Genomic DNA, 6,000 nt, shown 5'->3' on the forward strand with positions numbered 1-6,000 from the left:
GCTCAGATCATGACCTCATGATTCATGAGTTCAAGCCCCGCATCCGGCTCTGAGCGGACAGTGTGGAGCCTGCTTGGGATTCTCTCTCTCCTCTCTCTCTGCCCCTCCTCCACTTATGTTCTCTCTCTCTCTCTCTCTCTCTCTCTCTCAAAATAAACAAACTTAAAAAAAAGAAAAGAATTAAATGAGACAATTTTAGAGAGCTCCTAATATAGGAACATCCAACAAATGGCAAAGAAATAATTCAGCACCAAGACACTGAAGAAAGGCGGCAACTGGGATTCAGATTTCACTCACCCCAGGAACATACTCTTCTCCCTACAAGCATTCAGTCACAAGTTACCATGAGATCATCTACAATCTCATACTTCAGGAAACGCCAAAAGCCCTGTAGCCACGTTCCCATTATCCCCTGTCAAAAGTGAGAATAAACAGACCACATTCTGCAAATAAGAATCCCGAGAGAATGACGAATACGTAATGTGACCAAATTCCTCGACTGAGGCCACAGCAGTTAGCAGAATACAAAACCCAGCTATTCCACTAAGACCCTCCCTCTTTGGCCTCGGCGCATCTTTTCCAAAAGCCTGCCTTCCTTCGCACCCCACCTGAAAAGCATCCCTTCACCCGGTCTAAACTGCAGCCCTTTTCCGGGACAAGAGCCCTCGTGGCGCGCGGCCGGGCCCTACTCCCCGCGGGGGCCCTCCCGGATCCTCCCGCTCTCCTGCCGCTGGGGTCCTCGCCGGCCCCGCCCGGCCCCGCACTCCCGAGACCGAGGAGCCGGGCCCGGGCCGGAGGGGAGCGGCGGCCCGCCCGGCCCTCGGCGCCACACCCACCGGCCGCCCCCACCCGCACCCGCATCCGCACCCGCACCCGCACCGGCACCTCCGCATCGCGCTCCCGTCCCCTGGAAGCCCCTCGGACCACCCTCACGGGCGGCGCCCGCACACCTCGCCCGGAGCCGGGCGCCGGCCCCTCCTCGGTCGCGCCCCACGCGCCGCGGCTCGCGCATCCGAGACCGCGCCGTAGTCGCCGCGCTGCGGCCCACTGACCCGCTCGCTCCGCTCCGCTGCCCGCAGCCCGTCGTCCCCGCCGCCACCTCACCCGCGCCCCGGCAGCCAGGGTTTCCGGACGCTCACGTGACCCGCCCCTCCCGGGGGGCATGCTGGGAGTTGTAGTCCGACCGCGCCGCTTCACCTGCGGGACGCCTAGGTGACCCCGGAAGGGAGAGGGAAGGCCTCGGTGAACCCGGCTGTTGGGCTGGGGGACGGATGACGGCCAGGAGTGTCAGCTGGAAAAAGACAGTGAGAGATAATATATAATGATCTGGGCAGAATTGCTATATAGGGCATCTTTTTTTTCCAGAAAAGCTTTATTCTGTTCTTTGTTTTTGTAGAAAGTAACATGCTGCTAAGTTTGCTACTGACCAGGCATCAGGGCGTAAGCTTTAGACTTTTATTTTTTTTTTATTATTATTTTTTTTTTTTACATTTTATTTATTTTTGAGAAACAGAGTGAGACAAAGCATGAGCGGGGGAGGGGCAGAGAGAGAAGGAGACAGAATCTGAAGCAGGCTCCAGGCTCTGAGCAAGCAGTCAGCACAGAGCCTGATGCGGGGCTTGAACCCACAAACTGTGAGATCATGATCTGAGCCGAAGTTGGATGCTCAACTGACTGAGCCACCCAGGCGCCCCTTTAGACTTTTATTTAAATTAATTAAATGCAGTGACCCGTGCAGGCAGGGCCATTAATCTGCCTCTGCCATTCACCTTCTGCACTCCACCCCACCCACCCAAACAAGTAAATGAGTGTTAAGATCCTGACAGCCTCAAGCCAAAATTAAAGGCCTTAAAAGGAGGCAGGACTTGGAAGTGGAACCTTCTAGTCTCCTGGGCTCTTTCACCTGTTGGGGAAATATAATTTTTTTTTTAATCTCCCAACCAAGAAAATTTCTCTACAAAGATAGAGAAAGAAAAGTTTTACTATTGGATAAACATTAAACCAGAATGTGAGGCTCATCATGATCTAACAGATTGCAAAGACAGAAAGGAATCTCCCGCATATACAGCCAAGCAGATACAACCCCTTACATGCATGTTCTCAAATAAGCAATCACTAGCCCTCAACTGAGAAGACCGGGACAGGAGCTTTTGTCACGTACAGTTGGTGCAAACTTTATCATGGCAACTGGGGAGACTGCCTGAATTGGCTTATCCAAAGGAGAAACAGACTTCTCATACCTCTAGGACAAGAGATAGTGTTGCACATTGGAGCAAGACGCCCACAGAAGTTAGGCTTTTAGCCTCCCAGAAACTAGGAAACTGGAGGACTATCGCCCTGGATGTTTGTATTTCAAGATGGCTCCCGGGTCCTGGAAAGTTTCCTGATATGAGGCTGGCAAGAGGTTATTTAGCCATTATGAACGGCTATACATCTATTTGAAAAGGACAAAGGGCAGGGTGGAGGTGGGAGTTCTTATTTCCAAGGGAGACTTAAACCTCTTATTTTTAACTTGTATTTGCCTTTACAACAAGGCAGTTGTAGTTCTGTTCCCAGTCATCTGAGAGTGTGGCCGGGAAAATGTGATACCAGGGTGAGCAAAAACAAATTGCCCCAACATTTCACTTTTATCTTTAAAAATATTTTGTGGAGGGGCTCCTGGCTGGCTCAGTTGGTGGAGTGTTCAACTCTTGATCCCGGGGTTGTGAGTTCGACCCCTACGTTGGGTGTAGAGATCACTTAAAAATAAAATCTTGGAGTGTCTGGGTGACTCAGTCGGTTAAGTAACTGACTTTGGCTCAGGTCATGATCTCACAGTTTGTGGGTTCGAGCCCCGCATCACATTCTGTGCTGACAGCTCAGAGCTTGGAGCCTGTTTCACATTCTGTGCCTCCCTCTCTCTCTCTGTCCCTCCCCCACTCACCTCTGCCTGTCGGTCTCTCCCTCTCAAAAATAAATAAACATTGAAAAAAGTTTAAATAAAATAAAATCTTAAGGGGCACCTGGCTGGCTCAGTTGGAAGAACATGTGACTCTTGATCTTGGGGGCATGAGTTTGAGCCCCGTGTTGGGTGTAGAGATAAATAAAAAATTGTTGTTAATCTTTAAAAAAAGAAACACACACACACACACACACACACACACAAGGGGACATTATTCAGCCTTTAAAAGGAATGAAATTCTGACACACGCTACAACATAGATTGTGTCCGTGGGATAGAGACACATTGAAATAAGCCAGTCACAAAAGGACAAACAGTGTATGATTCTGTTTACATGAAGTGCCTAGAGTAATCAACATGATAGGGAGAGAAAGCAGAATAGTGGTTACCAGAGACCAAGGGGGAAGAGAAATGGGAGTTAGTGTTTAAGGGGCAGTTTCAGCTGGGGATGATGCAAAAGTTCTGGAGATGGATAGTAGTCAGGGTTGCACAATTTGAATATATTCAATGCCCTTAAAAATGGCTAAAATGATAAAGTGTATGTATTGTGAAACATACATGTGTGCGTGTGCATAAATGTATGTGTGTGTGTGTGCAGAGGGGGGGAATAAGATATCACCTGGGTCACCACCACCCGGGTCAAGAAGCCCACACCGTGCTCTTTGCACTTACAGTCATGTTGGTGGAGAGGGGTCAGAATAGGGAGAGGCAGAATCTCTCTCTCCTTAACTTCCACAACCACCTAGACATTTTACTCTTTGATTTCTACTTCTAGATGTTCTCCAAGTACCGGGTCTGAGTCAGCTGACTTTTTTTTTCCTTTCCCCATAACCATAACTAGAAGAAGAAACCATTTTGACATCTAACCTCATTGACATGAACATCAAACAGGTTTTATTTCCTGCCTTCTGCCTGTGCACGGTGGTGAATCTTGACGGATATTTCATTTTCAATTCACAGACATATGACAGTGGCTCTCAAAGTGACAATGTGCAGCAGCAGCTGGCAGTATCCTTTGTTTTCTTGCTCTATCTGCCAGCATTGGGTGTATCTTACTCAAAAAGAGAGGTTCCTGAAAAGTGATGTGTAAATGGAATACGGGATAAGATAAATTATAATTTAAAGGTTTCCTGAAGGAATCATAGAAAGAAATGTTCTTGGATAGTGAATAAATTGTCCTCTATTCCAGTGCTTCTCAATCTTTTTAGGCCTCAACCCACAGTAAGAAATACATTTTATGGGGGCGCCTGGGTGGCTTAGTCGGTTAAGCGTCTGACTTCGGCTCAGGTCATGATCTCACAGTTTGTGGGTTTAAGCGCCATGTCAGGCTCCATGCTGACAGCTCAGAGCCTGGAGCCGGTTTCAGATTCTGTGTCATTCTCTCTCTTTCTCCCTCTGCCCCTAACTCTCTCTCTCTCTGTCTCTCTCTTCCTCTCTCTCTCTCCCTCTCAAAAATAAATAAAAGCATTTAAAAATTTTTTAAGAAAAGAAAATATGTTTAAAAAAAAAGAAATACATTTCACGTCAGCCCAGCACACACATGCATGTATTCAACTGGTCCATACATTGCACAAAACAGTACTTAGCCTGACTGCATGACTGCATGAGATATATTCTGAAATTTTGTCCTAGGTTCCTCTGTGAAAATGCTGGGTGCAATCCACAAAAATTGATTTCATGACTCATTGATAGGTCTCAGCCCCCAGTTTGAAAACACTACACCAGTTTAAATATTTTATCAGTCTGGATGTTTCCGTTTTGCAGTGTAGCTTAACTGCCGACGCCTTGCATTCTGCATCGTGGAGAAAATCTAGCGCCTAAGATCTGAGAGACAGTGACATTTCCAGACACTGTGAGGGGAAAAAAGTGAGGAAAGCTCACCTCAGTTTTCTGCTTCTACTGCCAGCAGGAGACTGATAAACTCTAGGTTTTCTCAGGCCTAGAAATTAACCTTTGTTCTGTGGTGGGTTTTTTGAGAGAGAGGAAACAAATGTTTGTTTGTTTCAGCTCTTTCTTCCCGTGCAAATTCAAAGTTGTTTTGGTTTTTTAATCTTTTTGGACCACCTTCTTTCTCTCAATTGCTCCTCAGAAAGTTATTCAAGTCCACAAAACAATCAAATGACTCAAGATCCAGGTCTGTATTCTCCTTGACATTGCAGTTCTCTCCCCCGGCCGCCCCCTGCCCCCCCCCCCCCGGCAAAACAAGGGACCCAAGGGAAAGTGGGGGGCGAGGGCTGCAAAAGAGAAGGGGAGTGGAAAGAAGGGACGGGCGGCTGAACAGGTAGTGGCTGAGTGAACCGGCTCGTCCTTCCCGTTTGGCTTTGCTAGGTGACTGGGTGACGGGGGTTGGCCGGGAAGGCTGACTTGGCGCGGGGTGTGCTGGCCGGAGCCTCGCCTTTGCCTTTGCGCTTTGTACCCAACGGCGCGCGCGAGCGGCCGCGCTCAGGTGCGGTGGGAGGGTCCGCGCTCTCCTTTCACTTTCTCCGGTCGCCAAAGCGGACACCTGGGGACGGAACCACAGCTCCCACCAGGCCAGCGAGGCAGGAGGACCGAAAAGGAAAGCTCGGAGGAGAAGTGAACGTTACCCGCTAGCAGAGGTGAGAGAGCGAGCCAGGTAAGCAACAGGTGCACCAGGAAGGCGAGGGTTACAGGATGCGGGATGAAGGGCACCCGCGGGGGCGGGGGGCACCGCTCATTCCTTCTTGCCGCGCCGCAGGCTTAGGTGAAGAGGGCTTCTGTGGAAACCCTGAGGACTCACTTGGGCAAGGGGGCCGTGGAAGCAAGATTCCAGCTCAAGTGACAGGGATAGGACACCGGAAGTAGAACGGCCTCATTTGAAAAGCCAGAAGGAACAAAGAAAGTGGTTTCATCGTGGCTTTTGTCTGCTGGATCATTTTGCCATAGGCGACTTCAGAGGTGTCCAAGAGAGGTATGGGATCCTTCTTCATCCATTTAAAGCTCAGGGTTTTCACAGGCAGGTGATGAATCTGTGTGCTTTTCAGTTTCTGTGATGATACAGACTTGTCCTTTTCGGACTTTCTTTTTTTTTTTTTTTTTTT

At 49.0% G+C, this 6,000-nt stretch overlaps 2 protein-coding genes across 3 annotated transcripts in view; one reads left to right on the top strand and one right to left on the bottom strand.

Moving 5' to 3' along the window:
* SLC37A3 (solute carrier family 37 member 3) overlaps positions 1–1,156 on the bottom strand; it is a 44,010-nt gene extending 42,854 nt beyond the window's left edge. The window contains exon 1 of the mRNA XM_049643047.1: positions 1,053–1,156. The gene's annotated coding sequence lies outside the window, so the exon portion shown is untranslated. The remainder of the gene's footprint in view (positions 1–1,052) is intronic.
* Positions 1,157–5,272: 4,116 nt separating this feature from the next.
* The window catches only part of RAB19 (RAB19, member RAS oncogene family), a 12,915-nt gene continuing 12,187 nt past the window's right edge, over positions 5,273–6,000 (top strand). Inside the window, exon 1 of one of the 2 annotated variants that reach the window (XM_049643052.1) lies at positions 5,273–5,555. The gene's annotated coding sequence lies outside the window, so the exon portion shown is untranslated. The remainder of the gene's footprint in view (positions 5,556–6,000) is intronic. The other variant, XM_049643053.1, reaches the window with a different exon arrangement.

This window comes from Panthera uncia, chromosome A2 (genome assembly GCF_023721935.1).
Source record: "Panthera uncia isolate 11264 chromosome A2, Puncia_PCG_1.0, whole genome shotgun sequence".
Taxonomy (NCBI): domain Eukaryota; kingdom Metazoa; phylum Chordata; class Mammalia; order Carnivora; family Felidae; genus Panthera; species Panthera uncia.